The sequence below is a fragment of the Chiloscyllium punctatum genome, chromosome 12 (assembly GCF_047496795.1).
Source record: "Chiloscyllium punctatum isolate Juve2018m chromosome 12, sChiPun1.3, whole genome shotgun sequence".
NCBI classification, from domain to species: Eukaryota; Metazoa; Chordata; class Chondrichthyes; order Orectolobiformes; family Hemiscylliidae; genus Chiloscyllium; species Chiloscyllium punctatum.
In genome coordinates, this window is record NC_092750.1 from 110356988 (window position 1) to 110372770 (window position 15783).

At 57.9% G+C, this 15783-nt stretch overlaps 1 long non-coding RNA gene across 2 annotated transcripts in view; it reads left to right on the forward strand.

Moving 5' to 3' along the window:
- Positions 1-14930, forward strand: part of LOC140483510 (uncharacterized) — a 57961-nt gene extending 43031 nt beyond the window's left edge. For both annotated transcript variants that reach the window (XR_011962002.1, XR_011962003.1), the window contains one exon: positions 12533-14930. This is a non-coding gene — a long non-coding RNA (uncharacterized lncRNA). The remainder of the gene's footprint in view (positions 1-12532) is intronic.
- The last annotated feature ends 853 nt before the right edge of the window (positions 14931-15783 follow it).

Consider the following 15783-nt stretch of genomic DNA (forward strand, 5'->3'; position numbering starts at 1 on the left):
CCCCTCTCCCCCTCTCTCGCCCCCGCTCTCTCATTCCCCTCTCTCGCCCCATCTCTCACCCCCCTGTCTTGCCCCACTCTCTCGCCACCCACTCTCGCCCTCTCTCTTGTCCCTTCTCTCGACACCTCTCGCTCTCCCCCTGTCTCTCCACAATCTCTCCCTGTCTCTCTCCCCGTCTCTCGCCCTCTCTCTATTCCTTCCCTCTCCCCCTCTCTCTACTCCTCTCTCTCGCACCCTCACTCTCTCCCTCTCTCTCTCCGCTCTTTCTCCCCTCTCTCTCACCCCATCTCGCCCCCTTGCCCGTTTTTCACGACCCCTCTCGTGCGCCCTTTCTCCCCTCTCTCTCCCTCTCACTCTCCCCATCTCTTTCCCCATCTCTCTCCCCATCTCTCTCTCCTCTCTCCGCCTGCTCTGTCCCCCCTCTCTCACCCCCTTTCTATCCCCCTCTCTCCACCTCCCTCGCCCCTTCCTCTTCCTCCCCTCTCTCTCCCCGTCTCTCCCCCTCTCCCCCCTCTCTCCCCTTCTCTCTCCCCCACCCTCTCTCCCACCCACACTCTCCCGTCTCTCTGTCCCTCTCTCTCTCACCCCCCTCACACACCCCCACACTCTCCCCATCTCTCTTCCCCACTTTCTCCTCCCGCTCACTGCCCCCTCTCTCCCTCCCTCCCCCCACACTCACCCCCACACTCTCCCCATCTCTCTTCCCCCACTTTCTCCCCCCCTCCCCATCTCTCCCCGTCACTCTCCCCGTCTCTCCCCCTCTCCCCATCTCTCTCCCATTCTCTCTCCCCCTCTCTCTCCCACCCACTCTCTCCCCTGTCTCTCTCCCTCTCTCTCTCACCCCCTCACACACGCCAACACTCTCCCCATCTCTCTTCCCCCACTTTCTCCCCCCCTTTCTGCCCCCTCTCTCCCGTCTTCTCTCACTCCCTCCTCCTCCCCCTCTCTCCCGCTCCCTGTCTCTCTTCTCTCTCTCTGTCTCTCTTCCCCCTCTCTGTCTCTCTCTGCCGCCTCTCTCTCTTCCCCCTCTCTCTCCCCCTCCCCTCCTCTCTCCCCTTCTCTCTACGGTCTCTCTCAACCCCTCTCTCGGCACCTCTCACTCGCACCCCCTCTCTCTACCCCTCACTCTCTCTCTCCCCTCTCTCTTCACTAACTCTCTCCCCCACTCTGTCACCTAACTCTCTCCCCTCTCTCTCACTCCCTCCCTCCCTAACCCTCTCCCTCCACCACTCTCTCCACCACTCTCTCCCCCCACTGTCTCTCCCCACTCTCTCTCCAAACTCTCTCCCTCTCTCCCTCCACTCTCTGACCCCCTCCCTCTTCCCCGTCCCTCTGTCCGCCTCTCTCTCCTCTCTCTCCCCCACTCTTCCCTCTCTCTCCCCCACTCTCCCCACTCTCCCTCTTCCACTCCCTCTCCCCTCTCTCTACCCCACTCTCTCACCTTCTCTCTCTATCCCATCTCTCTCTACCCCGCTCACCCTCTCTCGCCCCTCTCTATCTCCCCCTCTTTCTCTCTCTCGATTCTCTGTCCCTCTCACTCTGTCCCCCTCTCTCTGGCCACCTCCCTCTGTTACCCTCTCTCTCCTTTTCTCTCCCCCGACTCTCCCCTCTCTCTCCCGCACTCTCCCCCCTCTAACACCTCTCTCCCCTCCCCCTCACTCCACCCTCCCTCTCCTCCTCTCTTCCTCCCCCACTCTCACCCCCACTCTCTCCCCACACTGTTTCTCCCCACTCTCTCTCCCCAATATCTCCCTCACTCTCTCCCCACAATCTGTCTCCCCTCCTTCTCTCCCCATCTCTCTCTCCCCTTCTCTCTCCCTCCACTCTCTGTCCCCATCCCTCTTCCCCTCTCTCTGTCCGCCTCTCTCTCCTCTCTTTCCCCCAACTCTCCCCTCTCTCTCCCCCACTCTCACCCTCTCTCCCTCTCCCCTCCCTCTCCCCTCTTTCTACCCCACTCTCTCACCTCCTCTCTCTGTCCCATCTCTCTCTACCCCGCTCACCCTGTTTCTCTATCCCTCAAACTCTCTCCCCCTCTCGCTCTTCACTAACTCTGTCGCCTAAATCTCTCCCTTCTCACTCCCTCTCTCACTCCCTCCCTCTCACTCTCCCCTCTCTCTCCCTGCGCTCTCTTCCCCTCTCTCACCCCCCTTTCTGTCCCCCTCTCTCCACCTCCCTCGCCCCCTTCCTCTCCGCCCCCCTCTCTCTCCCCGTCTCTCACCCGTCCCCGTCGCTCTCCCAGTCGCTCTCCCCGTCACTCTCGCCCTCTCTCTCCCCCTCTGTCTCCCCCCTCTCCCCCACTCTCTTCCCACAACTCTCCCCTGTCTCTTCCCTCGCTCTCACCCCCTTTCTGTCCCCTCCTCCCCCTTCCTCGCACCTTCCTCTCCCTCCCCCTCTCTTGCCCCATCTCTACCCCCTCTCTCCCCATCGCTCTCCCCGTCTCGCTCCCCCTCTCTCTTCCCACTCTCTCTTCCCCCACTCTCTCCCCCTCTTTCTCCCCTCTCTCACCCCCCACTCTGAACCTCTTTCTGTACCCCCTCTCTCACCCTCCCTCGCACCTTCCTCTTCCTCCCCGTCTCTCGCCACGTCAGTCTCCCCCTCTCACTCTCCTCTCTCTCTCCCCCACTCTCTCCCCATCTCTCTCCCCTCTCTCTCCTCCCGCTCTCAACCTCTTTCTGTCCCCCCTCTCTCACCCTCCCTCGCACCTTCCTCTCCCTCCCACTCTCTCCCCCCTCTCTCCCCCCTCTCCCCTTCTCTCCCCCCTCTCTTCCCCCGCTATCTCCGCCTCTCTCTTGCCCTCCCCGTATCTCTTCCCCCTCTCTATCTCTCTCTCTCTGCCTCCTCTCTTTCTTCCCCCGCTCTCCACACTCCTCTCACCCCTCTAACCCCTCTCTCCCCCTCTCCCCTCCTCTCTCGCCTTCTCTCTACCGTCTCTCTCACCCCCTCTCTCTACTCCTCTCTCTTTCACCCACTCTCTCTGTCTACACCTCACTCTCTCTCTCTCTCCCTCTCTCTTCACTAACTCTCCCCCAATCTGTCACCTAAATCTCTCCCCTCTCTCTCACTCCCTCCCTCCCTAAACATCACCCTCCCCCACTCTCACCCTCACTCTCTCTCTCTGCACTCTCTCTCTGCACTCTCTCTCCCCACTCTCTCCCCCACTCTGTCCCCACACTCTCTCTACCCCTCCCTCTCTCCCCCCCTCTCTCCCCCTCTCTCTCCCTCCACTCTCTGTCCCCCTCCCTCTGTCACCCTCCCTCTGTCCGCCTCTCTCTCCTCTCTGTCCCCCACTCTCCCCCTCTCTCCGCCTCCCCTTCTCTCTCCCTCCCTCTCCCCTCTCTCTCTACCCTGCTCACCCCCTCTCTCGACCCCCAATCTCTCTCTCCCTTTCTCTCTTCACTAACTCTCTCTCCCACTCTGTCGCCTAAATCTCTCCTCTCTCTCCCTCTCTCAATCCCTGCCTCTCATGCTCACTCTTTCTCCTCTCCCTCCCCACTCTCTTTCCCCACTGTCTCCCGCACTCTCTTCACCCACTCTCACACCATCTCTCTCCCCTCTCTCACTCCCCCCTCTCTCCACCCCTCTTCCCCCTCCCTCTCTCACCATCTCACTCTCCCCCTCTCTCTTTCCCACTCTTTCCCCACTGTCTCCCCCAATCTCACTCCCCCTCTTTCTCTCCCCCTTTCTCTGCCCCCTTCTTTCTCCGCCCCCTTCTTTCTCCACACCCCCCTGTCTTTCCCCTTTTCTCAACCCCCACTCTCCCCCTCTCTCTCTCCCCCTCTCTCACACCCTCTCTCTCACACCCTCTCTCTCCCCCTCTCCCCCTCTCTCGCCTCTCCTTCTCACCTCTCTCTATCACCCTTTCTCTCTCCTCCCATTCTCTCTCCTTCTCTCTTCCCTCCTCTCTTGCCCCTCTCTCTCCTCTCTCTCACCCCCTCTCTCTCCTCCACTCTCTCCCCCACTCTCTCCTCCACACTCTCTCCCCCTCTCTCTAGCCTCTCTCTCCCTTCTCTCTCCCCCCTCCGCCTCTTTCCCCAACTCTCTCTCTACCCCCTCTCTCCCCCTCTCTCTCGCCCCCACTCTCGCTCCCTCTCTTGCCCCCCACTCTTGCTCCCACTCTCGCCCCCTCCCTAGCCCCTTCTCACGCCCTCTCTCGCCCCCAATCTCGCCCCCACTCGTCTCCACTCTCTCCCCTCTCTCTCACCCCCTCTCTCTGCCCTCTCTCACCCCCTCTCTCACCCCCTCTCTCATCCCCTCTCTCACCCCCTCTCTCACACCATCTCTCTCCCCCCTCTCTCACCCCCCTCCCCCTCCCACTCTCCGACCTCTCTCGCCCCCTCTCTCTCTCTACCCTCTCTCTCCCCTCTCTCTCTCTTCCACTCTCTCTACCCCCTCTGTCTCTCTCTCTCCCTCGCTCTATACCCTTGTTTCTCTACCCTTTCTCTCTCTCCCCTCGCTTTCCACCCCTCTCTTTCTCCCCTCTCTCCACCTCCCCTCTCTCCATCTCCCCACTTTTTCACCCCACTCTCTCTCGTCTCTCTCCTTCCCCTCTCTTTCTCCCTCCCCTCTCTCCCTCCCCTCTCTCGCTCCCCGGTCACTTACGCTGCTCTCTTACCCCAATCACTTACCCCAGTGTCTCCCCCTTCCCTCTCTCAATCCCTCCCTCACTCACCCCCTCACTCTCCCCATCTCTCTCCCTGCCCATCTCCCCCGCTCTCAGCCCACTCTCTCCCCTCCTCTCTCTCCCCCCTCTCTCCCCCTCTCTCCCCTCTCTCTCCCCTCCTCTCTCCCCTCCTCTCTCCCCTCCTCTCTCTACCCTCCTCTCTGTTGGCCCTCTCTCCCCCCTCTGTCTTCCCCTCTCTCTCTCCCCACTCTCTCCCCTCCTCTCTCTCCCCTCGTCGCTACCCCCCCACCGTCTGTCTCCCCCCTCTCTCAACCACTGTCTCCCCCGTCTCTCTCCTCTCTCTTGCCCCCCTCTCTGTGTCCCCCTCTCTCTCTCTGTGCCTCTCTCTCTGTCCCACCCTCTCTCTGTCCCACCCTTTCTCGGTTCGTCCCCTCTGTCCCCCTCTCTCTTTCCTCCTCTTTGTTTACCCGCTCTCTCTGCCCCCCTCTTTTTATCCCCCTCTCTCTTTGCCCCCATCTCTCTGTCCCCCCCTCTCAATAGCCCCCCTCTCTCTGTACCCCCCGCTCTGTCACCCTCCTCCCTGTCCCCACTCTCTCTGTCACCCTCTCACTCTGTCCCTCCCTTCCCTCTGTTCCCATCTCTCTGTCCAACCCTCTCTCTCTGTTCCCCTCTCTCTGTCCCCCCACTCTGTGCACCCCTCTCTCTGTCCCCCTCTCTTCCCCCTCTCTCTACCCCTCTCTCTCCCCAGTCACTCCACCCTCTTTCTCCCCCCACTCTCTTGTCCCACTTTCTCTCTCTCCCCCTCTCTCTCTGATCCCCCATCTCTCTCTGACCGCCCCCTCTCTGACCCCCTTCCCTCTCTCCCCTCTTTCTTTGCCCCTCCCTCTCTCTGTCCCCCTCTCTCTCTCTCCTTCCCCCCTCACTCTCATTCTCCCCTCTCTCTGGCACCCCCTCTCTCTGTCCCCCTCTCTCTGTCCCCCTCTCTCTGTCCCCACTCTCTGTCACCCCTCTCTCTTCCCCCTCTGCCCCCCTCTCTCTGATCCCCTCTCCCTCCGTTCCCTCCTCTCTCTGTCCTCCTTTCTCTGCACCTCCGTCCCCCCGCTCTCTGTCCCCCTCTCTCTGTCTCCCTCTCTTTGTTTCTCTGTCTCTGTCCCCACTCTCTCTGTCCCCGTCTCTCTTTGTCCCCCCTCTCTCTGTCCCCCCTCCCTATCTGTCCCCCCTCTCTCTGTACACCCCTGTTCCCCTCTCTCTGCCCCCTCTGCCTCCCTCTCTCTGTGACCCCCACTCTCTCTGTACCCCGACCTCTCTCTGTCTCTCCCGCTCTCTGTCCCCCTCTCTCGGTTCACTCTCTCTCTGCCCCTCCTTCTCTCTGTCCCCCCACTCTCAGTCTGCCCCCTCTGTCCCCTTCTCTCTTTCCCCCTCTCTCTGTCCCTCCCTCTCTGTCCCCCTGTCCGTCCCTCTACTGCATCCCCGTCTCTCTGTCTCCCATCTCTTACTGTCCCCACTCTCTCTGCCCCCTCTCCCTGTCCCACCTTCACCCTGTACACCCCATCTTCCCCCCTCTCTGTCCCCCCTCTCTCTGTACCACCACTCTCTGTCCTCCCTCCCTCTCTGTCTCCCTCTCTCTCTGTCCCCCTCTCTCTTCCCCACCCCTCTCTCTGTCCCCCTCTCTCAGTCCCCCTCTCTGTCCCCCGCTTCTCGGTCCCAGCCCTCTCTCTGTCCCCCTCCCTCTGTCCCTCTCTCGGTCCCTCTCACTCTGTCCCCCTGACTCTGACCACACTCTCTCTGTCCCCCCTCTCTTTCTGTCCCCCCTCTCTGTCCCTCCCTCTCTCTGTCCCCCCTCTCTTTACCCCTCTCTCTGCCCCCCATCTGTCCCCCCCGTCCCACGTCTCTGTCCCCTTCACTCTCTGTCACCCTTCTCTCTGTCCCCACTCTCTCTGATCCCCCCTCTCTCTGCCCCCATTTCTGTCCCCCTTCTCCGTCCCTCCCCTCTCAGTCACCCTCTCTCTGTCCCCCCTCTCTGTCACTCCCCTTCTCGCCTTCTCGGTCTCAGCCATCTCTATGTACCCCCTCTCTCTGTCTCCTCACTCTCTCTGTCCCCCCCTCTCTCCATCCCTCTCTCTCTGTCCCCCTCTCTCTCTGTCCCCCTCTCTGTCCCCATCTCACTCCGTCCTCTCTCTATTACCTCCCTCTCTGTTCCCCCGTCCCGCCCTCTGTCCCCCACTCTCTCCATTCCCCACTCTCTGTCCCCCTCTCTTTGTCCTCCACTCTCTCCAGCCCCCACTCTCTGTCCCCCACTCTCTGTCCCCCACTCTCTCTCCCCCCCTCTCTGTCCCCCTCTCTCTCACGTTCTCTCTGTCCCCCTCTCTCTCTGTCCCCCTCTCTCTCTGTCCCCCTCTCTCTCTGACCCCCCTCTCTGCCCCCCCTTCCCGCTTTCTCAGTCCCAGCCCTCTCTATGTACCCCCTCTCTCTGTCCCCTCAGTCTCTCTGGCACCCCCTCTCTCTATCCCGCTGTCTCTGTCCCCCTCTCTCTGTCCCCCTCTCTGTCCCCCTCTCTCTGTACCCCTCTCTCTGTGTCCCCCTCTCACTCCGTCCTCTCTCTATTACCACCCTCTCTGACCCCCGTCCCCCCTCTGTCCCCCACTCTCTCCATCCCCCACTCACTGTCCCCCTCTCTCTGTCCCCCACTTTCTCCATCCCCCACTCTCTGTCCCCGACTCTTTGTCCCCCACTCTCTGTCCCCCGCTTTCTGTCCCCCTCTCTCTGTTCCCCACTCTCTGTCTCCCTCTCTCCGTCCCCCTCTCTTTGTCCCCCTCTCTCTGTACCCCCTCTCTCTCTGTCCCTCTATCTCTGTCCCCCTCTCTGTCCCCCTCTCTCTGTCACCCTCTCTCTCCTGTTCTCTCTGTCCTCATCTCTCTGTCACCCTCTCTCTGTCCGCCTCTCTCGCTATCCCCCTCTCTGTCCCCACGCGCTCTCTGCCCCTCCGTCTCTGTGTTCCCCTCTCACTCCCTCCTCTCTCTGTCACCTCCCTCTCTGTCTACCCGTTCCCCCCTCTGTCCCCCACTCTCTCCCTCGTCCCCCCCCTGTCCCCCGCTCTCTCGCTCCCCCACTCTCTGTCCCCCCTCTCTCTGTCCCCCTCTCTCTGTCCCCCTCTGTCTGTCCCCCACTCTCTGTCCCCCTCTGTCTGTCCCCCACTCTCTACCCTACTCTCTCTGTTCCCCCTCTCTTTGTCCCCCTCTCTCTGACCCCCTCTCTCTATCCCCCCTCTCTCTGTCCTCCACTCTCTGTCCCCCACCGTCTGTCCCCCTCTCTCTGTTCCCCCTCTCTTTATACCCCTCTCTCTGTCCCCCTCTCTCTGTCCCCCTCTCTCTGTCCCCCACTCTCTGACCCCTCTCTATACACCCCTCTCTCTCCCCATCTGTCCCCTACCTCACTCCCCCCACTCTCTTGTCCCCCTCTCTCTGTTCCCTCCCTCTCTGTCCCCCCTCTCTCTGTCCCACCCCCTCTGTACCCACTCTCTCTGTCCGTCCCCTCTGTCCCCGTCTCTCTTTCCTCCTCTTTCTTTCCACCGCTCTCACTGCCGCCTTTTTCTGTCCCCCTCTCTCTTCGCCCCCATCTCCCTGTCCCCCTCTCTCAATATCCCCTCTCTCTCTGTCCCCACTCTCTCTCTGTCCTCCTCTCTCTGTCCCCCCAGCTCTGTCACCCTTCACTCTGTCCCCAATCTCTCTGTCACACTCTCACTCTGTCCCTCCCTCTCCCTCTGTCCCCATCTCTCTGTCCACCCTCTCTCTCTGTTCCCCTCTCTGTCCCCTCTCTCTCTTCCCCCTCTCACTACCCCCTCTCTCTCCCCTATCACTCAACCCTCTCTCTCCCCCCACTCTCTTGTCCCCACTCTCTTGTCCCCCTCTCTCTCTCTGTCCCCTTCTCTCTCTGACCCCCTCTCTCACTCTGACCGCCCCCTCTCTGTCCCCCTTCTCTCTGTCCCCCTCTCTCTCTCTCCATCCCCCCTCTCTCTCTTTCTCCCGTCTCTCTGGAATCCCCTCTGTCTGTCCCCAATCTCTCTCTGTCCCCACGCTCTTTCTGTCACCCCTCTCTCTTCCCCCTCTGCCCCCCTCTCTCTGACCCCCTCTCCCTCTGTTCCCTCCTCTCTCTGTCCCCCTTTCTCTTCCCCCCCAGTCACCCCGCTCTCTGCCCCCCTCTCTCTGTCCTCCTCTCTCTGTCCCCACTCTCTCTGTCCCCCCAACTCTCTCTTGTCTCTCCCGCTCTCTGTCCCCCTCTCTCGGTCCCCTCTCTCTCTGCCCCTCCTTCTCTCTGTTCCACCGCTCTCAGTCCACCCCCTCTGTCCCCTTCTCTCTTTCCCCCACTCTCTGTCCCACCTCTCTCCATTCCCCTGTCCCCCCTCTACTGCGCCCCCGTCTCTCTGTCTCCCCTCTCTTACTGTCCCCACTCTCTCTGCTCCTTCTCTCTGTCTCCCCTTCTCCCTGTACCACCTCTCTCTGTCCTCCCTCTCTCTCTGTCCTCCTCTCTCTCTGTCCCCCTCTCTCTATCCCTCCTTCTTTCTGTCCCCCTCTCTCATTCCCCCTCTCTATCCCTGTCCTCCCCCCTCTCTGTATCTCCCGCGCTCTGTCCCCCTCTCTCGGTCCCCCTCTCTCTCTGTCCCCCTTCTCTCTGTCCCCCTTCTCTCTGTCCCCCTGCTCTCAGTCCGCCCCCTCTGTCCCCGTCTCTCTTTACCCCTCTCTCTGCCCCCCCCCCTATCTGCCCCCCTCTCTCTGTCCCCCGATTTCTCTGTCCCCCGGTTTCTCTGTCCCCTTCACTCTCTGTCCCCCTTCTCCCTGTCCCCACTCTCTCTGTTCCCCCTCTCTCTGCCCCCATCTCTGTCCCTCCCAGCTTCGTCCCTCCCCTCTCCGCCCCTCCCATCTCTCTCCCCCCTCTCTCTGACCTCCCTCTCTGTTCCCCACCCCCGTCCCGCCTTCTCGTTCTCAGCCCCCTCTATGTACCCCCCTCTTTCTGTCTCCCCACTCTCTCTGACCCCCCTCTCTTTCCCTCTCTCTCTGTTCCCCTCTCTCTGTCCCCCACTCCCTGTCATCCCTCTCTGTCCCCCTCTCTGTCCCCCTCTTTCTATCTGCCTCTCTCTGTCCCCCTCCCTCTGTTGCCCTCTCTCTGTCCCGTTCTCTTTGTCCCCCCTTTCTCTCAGTCCCCCTCTCTTTGTCCCCTTCACTCTGTCCCCCTCTCTCTGTCCTCATCTCACTTTCCCCCTCTCTCTGTGTCCCCCATTCACTCCCTCCTCTCTTTGTCAACTCCCTCTCTGTCCCCCCGTCCGCCCCCCGTCCCCACTCTCTCCATCCCCCACTCTCTGACCCCCCTCTGTCCCCCAGTCTCTCCATCCCCCACTCACTGTCCCCCACTATCTCCGTCCCCCAGTCTCTGTCCCCCTCTCTCTGTCCCCCACTCTCAGTCCCCCCCTCTCTGTTCCCCCTCTCTTTGTCCCCCTCTCTCTGTTCCCCCTCTCTCTGTGTCCCCCTCTCTCTGTTCTCCCTCTCTTTGTCCCAATCTCTCTGTTCCCCCTCTCTCTCTGTCTCCCTCTCTCTGTCCCCCACTCTCAGCCCCCACTCTCTGTTCCCCGGCTCTTTGTCCCCCTCTCTCTCTATCCCCCTCTCTCTCTGTCCTCCTCTCTCTGTCCCCCTCTCTCTGTCCCCCACTCTCAGTCCCCCCCTCTCTGTTCCCCGGCTCTTTGTCCCCCTCTCTCTCTGTCCCACTATCTCCGTCCCCCAGTCTCTGTCCCCCTCTCTCTGTCCCCCACTCTCAGTCCCCCCCTCTCTGTTCCCCCTCTCTTTGTCCCCCTCTCTCTGTTCCCCCTCTCTCTGTGTCCCCCTCTCTCTGTTCTCCCTCTCTTTGTCCCAATCTCTCTGTTCCCCCTCTCTCTCTGTCTCCCTCTCTCTGTCCCCCACTCTCAGCCCCCACTCTCTGTTCCCCGGCTCTTTGTCCCCCTCTCTCTCTATCCCCCTCTCTCTCTGTCCTCCTCTCTCTGTCCCCCTCTCTCTGTCCCCCACTCTCAGTCCCCCCCTCTCTGTTCCCCGGCTCTTTGTCCCCCTCTCTCTCTGTCCCACTATCTCCGTCCCCCAGTCTCTGTCCCCCTCTCTCTGTCCCCCACTCTCAGTCCCCCCCTCTCTGTTCCCCCTCTCTTTGTCCCCCTCTCTCTGTTCCCCCTCTCTCTGTGTCCCCCTCTCTCTGTTCTCCCTCTCTTTGTCCCAATCTCTCTGTTCCCCCTCTCTCTCTGTCTCCCTCTCTCTGTCCCCCACTCTCAGCCCCCACTCTCTGTTCCCCGGCTCTTTGTCCCCCTCTCTCTCTGTCCCCCTCTCTCTCTGTCCCCCTCTCTCTCTGTCCTCCTCTCTCTGTCCCCCACTCTCAGCCCCCACTCTCTGTTCCCCGGCTCTTTGTCCCCCTCTCTCTCTGTCCCCCTCTCTCTCTGTCCTCCTCTCTCTGTCCCCCACTCTCAGCCCCCACTCTCTGTTCCCCGGCTCTTTGTCCCCCTCTCTCTCTGTCCCCCACTCTCTGACCCTTCTCTCATTATGTCCTCCCCTATTTCTCTCTCTCTCTTCCTCACCTTAGCTCTCCCTTGCCTCTCGCTCTCTCTGTCTCTCCCTGCTCCTTCACTCTCTCTCCACTTCTCTCACTCTCGATCCCCCTACCTCAGTCTCTCTTTCTCCCCACCTCCCTCTGTTTCTCTCTGACTAAATCTCTTTCCCTCCGGCACCCCCTCCCTCTCTGATGTAATCTCTCTCCCTGACGCGTCCCTCTCCCTCAGATCCAGAGATTGGGGAGGGGGGTAGTCCCCATTAAACAACTGAAATCCTATCCCACTCATGACAGGAAATGTGGAGGTCAGGTTGGAGTGGGGGGGATCAGAGGGAGTTAAACCCAGGTCCTGAGCTCAGGGCGCGGTGCCCTCCCCTTCCCTGAGGACCAGGACTTGGGGCTGGGTCTGTCTCTCTCCAGCTCAGCTTCTCCAACACAAAGACACACAACAACATCGGTCACTCTGCTGCTCGGCACGCTTTAATCAACATTTTTATTGGTTACAAATGGAAGTGATGGATACAGTCAGTGGGATGGTGCCTTTTCTCACTGGCCCCTGAGTTGTGAGAAACATTGAAATGTTTCCCTGTAACCCCCCTGTGGGATAAGGATGGACAAACCAGCGCTACCCTCAGTCTGTTACCATAGCGACAGGCTGCTCCATCACTGAAACACTGAACTGAAATGAGAAAATCCCGGATGGATTGATTAATGAGGGAATTTGATGGATGGATGGATTTGGGTGAAGGGATATTTCAGCACATTCTTCAGCTGCTGCCTAAACTTAGTCTGGGTCACGGCATAAATCGCGGTGTTTGTGCAGCAACTGAGGAGCTGCAGCATGAAGCCCAATTCCTGCACAAAGTAATCGAGATACACAGACTCATACCCAATATCCCACATCCGGATCCATATAGAATACAGCATTAACGTTGACCATAACAGGATGAAATTGGCCGAGATCACAAACAGTAAAATGATGGATTTTTTTCGGTTTCTCATTTCAGTGTCAGACTGAGCGTCCCCATTGGTGTGAGCGCGGAGTCTCCTGCGGGCTCTGCTGGTCACTAAAATGTGTCTGACGGTGAGAACATTGAGCAGCAGAATCAGGAGAAATGGGACACACGGGGTTAGAATGTGGTGGAGGAACTCGATTGTGACCCAGACAATGGAGGATTGAACAGCGAGTGTTACATCACAAAACCAGGGGAAGTTCACCAGCCAATACCGAGCCGTGAGCATAAAATACCAGGGAATGTTCTTTAAACAGCTCAGCACAGTCACTGCTCCCAGAACCACAGCCGCCGTTTTCTCACTGCAATATTTACTTTTCAGCTTCCGGCAACAAATGGCCACAAACCGATCAAAGGTGAAAGTGACGGTGAACCAGACGGAGCAGTCAGTGGCTGCATAAAGCAAGATGGCGTGGATATTACACACGGGGACGGAGTCCATCAGGAAATAAAACTGTTCCCAATAAACAATGGGAATGTGTCTCAGGATCAGGTCGAGGATAATGACCAGGAGATCCGCCGCTGCCATGGCCCCCAGGTAACGTCTGACACATGGAGACAATCCACAATCTTTACAAAGCAGGACGTAGATGGTCACTACGTTAACTGTGAGGAAGGAAAACAAACCCATTATCCATCAGCCTGGAGGCAAAGGGACCCGTTTGATCGGGGACACAGTGAGATTTTCAAATGTGTCCCTGTATTCAGGGATTTATTAAAATAATTGGAGCTGGAATAACAAATGGGAAGGTCGGAATTACTGACCAAAAATGTGACATAAACCACAAGAAACCCTCCCTCCCCAAACACACAGAGACACATCCATAAAGACAGATGGTTTCTAGAACATTCCCACACACTCGATCACTCGAGAGCAGATACAGGTCACTCCTTCCCAGTTCCTAATACGGAGGGTGGAAACGTTGCTGTCCTGAAGGATTCTCTCCCAGTTTCCTGAAGACAAACGGAGTTTGGGAATTTCTGTATTTTGATCTAAATTGTGGTCGATCCTGTGTCGGGGAGAAATGTAAACGCAGGGAAAACGTATTCACCCCTTTAACTGCCTGAGGGGCCTTCGGAACAGTGTCTCCTTCTCCCTGGAACGGGATCTCTTCCCTCGGGATCTTATCTTTTGTTCAATTCACTGACGTCCGGCCGTTCACAAACAATGTCAGGGACAGAACGTTCCGGGGAATGTCAGTTATAGAATGTCGGGGGCAGAACGTTCCGGGGAATGGCAGTTATAGAATGTTGGTGACAGAACGTTCCGGGGAATGGCAGTTATAGAATGTCAGGGTCAGAACGTTCCGGGGAATGTCAGTTATAGAATGTCGGGTAAAGAACGTTCCGGGGAATGTCAGTTATAGAATGTCGGGTACAGAACGTTCCGGGGAATGTCAGTTATAGAATGTCGGGGACAGAACGTTCCGGGGAATGTCAGTTATAGAATGTCGGGTACAGAACGTTCCGGGGAATGTCAGTTATAGAATGTCAGGGACAGAACGTTCCGGGGAATGTCAGTTATAGAATGTCAGGGACAGAACGTTCCGGGGAATGTCAGTTATAGAATGTCGGGTACAGAACGTTCCGGGGAATGTCAGTTATAGAATGTCAGGGACAGAACGTTCCGGGGAATGTCAGTTATAGAATGTCGGGTACAGAACGTTCCGGGGAATGACAGTTATAGAATGTCAGGGACAGAACGTTCCGGGAAATGTCAGTTATAGAATGTCGGGTACAGAACGTTCCGGGGAATGTCAGTTATAGAATGTCAGGGACAGAACGTTCCGGGGAATGTCAGTTATAGAATGTCGGGTACAGAACGTTCCGGGGAATGTCAGTTATAGAATGTCAGGGACAGAACGTTCCGGGGAATGTCAGTTATAGAATGTCAGGGACAGAACGTTCCAGGAAATGGCAGTTATAGAATGTCAGGGACAGAACGTTCCGGGGAATGTCAGTTATAGAATGTCAGGGACAGAACGTTCCAGGTAACCCCTTGACCTGTCCATGACCTTTCCCCCCTCCCCACCCCACCAACATGATGTACTGTGCCTGGACACACTGTAACATTAATGGGGTGAGTGACGGAGGGTCCAATCACAGGAATGGGAACTAAAGGCATTCCCAGACCAGCTGAAATGGTTAGATATACCACATTCTCAATCCACCTCCCAGAACCAGCCCAGACACCATACACCCAGAGGGAGATATCTGTTCACTGTGGAACACTGTGCAGACCAGGCCAGTGTCCTGCTCAGTACAACCCAGCAATCTGTCCAGATTCATCCATTTCACTGGTCAATACAACCCAGCAATCTGTCCAGAGGGGAACACTGCACACAGATCATGTCAGGGCACTTATCTTCAAACGCAGGCTCGACATCTGTCCAGTTTTGGAAGCTGTGATAGAGAGAGAAAAGCTGCAGATGCTGCAGTCCAAAGTAGACAGGCAGGAAGCTGTGAGAACACAGCAATTCTGACACCATCAGGAGGTGTAACCATTCTGTAAGGATCCTGAAGGAGGGCTACACCTGAAACATCAAATTCTATACCTCCTGATGCTGCCTGGATTGCGGTGTTCCTTCAGCGAGTATTCAGCATGGGAAGCAACGCAGACCACAGCAGTGCATTGATCTATAAACCCGGACTAGATATCTGTCCAGGACGGGGAGCTGTGCAGACCACAGCAGTGCATTGATATATAAACCCAGACTAGATATCTGTCCAGGACGGGGAGCTGTGCAGACCCCAGCAGTGCATTGATCTATAAACCCGGACTAGATATCTGTCCAGGACGGGGAGCTGTGCAGACCCCAGCAGTGCATTGATCTATAAACCCGGACTAGATATCTGTCCAGGACGGGGAGCTGTGCAGACCACAGCAGTGCATTGATCTATAAACCCGGACTAGATATCTGTCCAGGACGGGGAGCTGTGCAGACCACAGCAGTGCATTGATCTATAAACCCGGACTAGATATCTGTCCAGAGCTGAATAAGTGTTGCTGGAAAAGCACAGCAGGTCAGGCAGCAGCCAAGGAACAGGAGAATCGACGTTTCAGGCATAAGCCCTTCTTCAGCAACCGGCTATCTGTCCAGTACAGGGAGCTGTGTAAACCACAGCAGTGCATTGATATATAAACTCGGACTAGATATCTGTCCAGTACGGGGAGCTGTGTAAACCACAGCAGTGCATTGATATATAAACTCGGACTAGATATCTGTCCAGGACAGGGAGCTGTGCAGACCACAGCAGTGCATTGATCTATAACCCCGGACAAGATATCTGTCCAGGACGGGGAGCTGTGCAGACCACAGCAGTGCATTGATCTATAAACCCGGACTGGATATCTGTCCAGTACGGGGAGCTGTGTAAACCACAGCAGTGCATTGATATATAAATTCGGACTAGATATCTGTCCAGTACGGGGAGCTGTGTAAACCACAGCAGTGCATTGATATATAAACTCGGACTAGATATCTGTCCAGGACAGGGAGCTGTGCAGACCACAGCAGTGCATTGATCTATAACCCCGGACAAGATATCTGTCCAGCACTGAGAGCTGTGCAG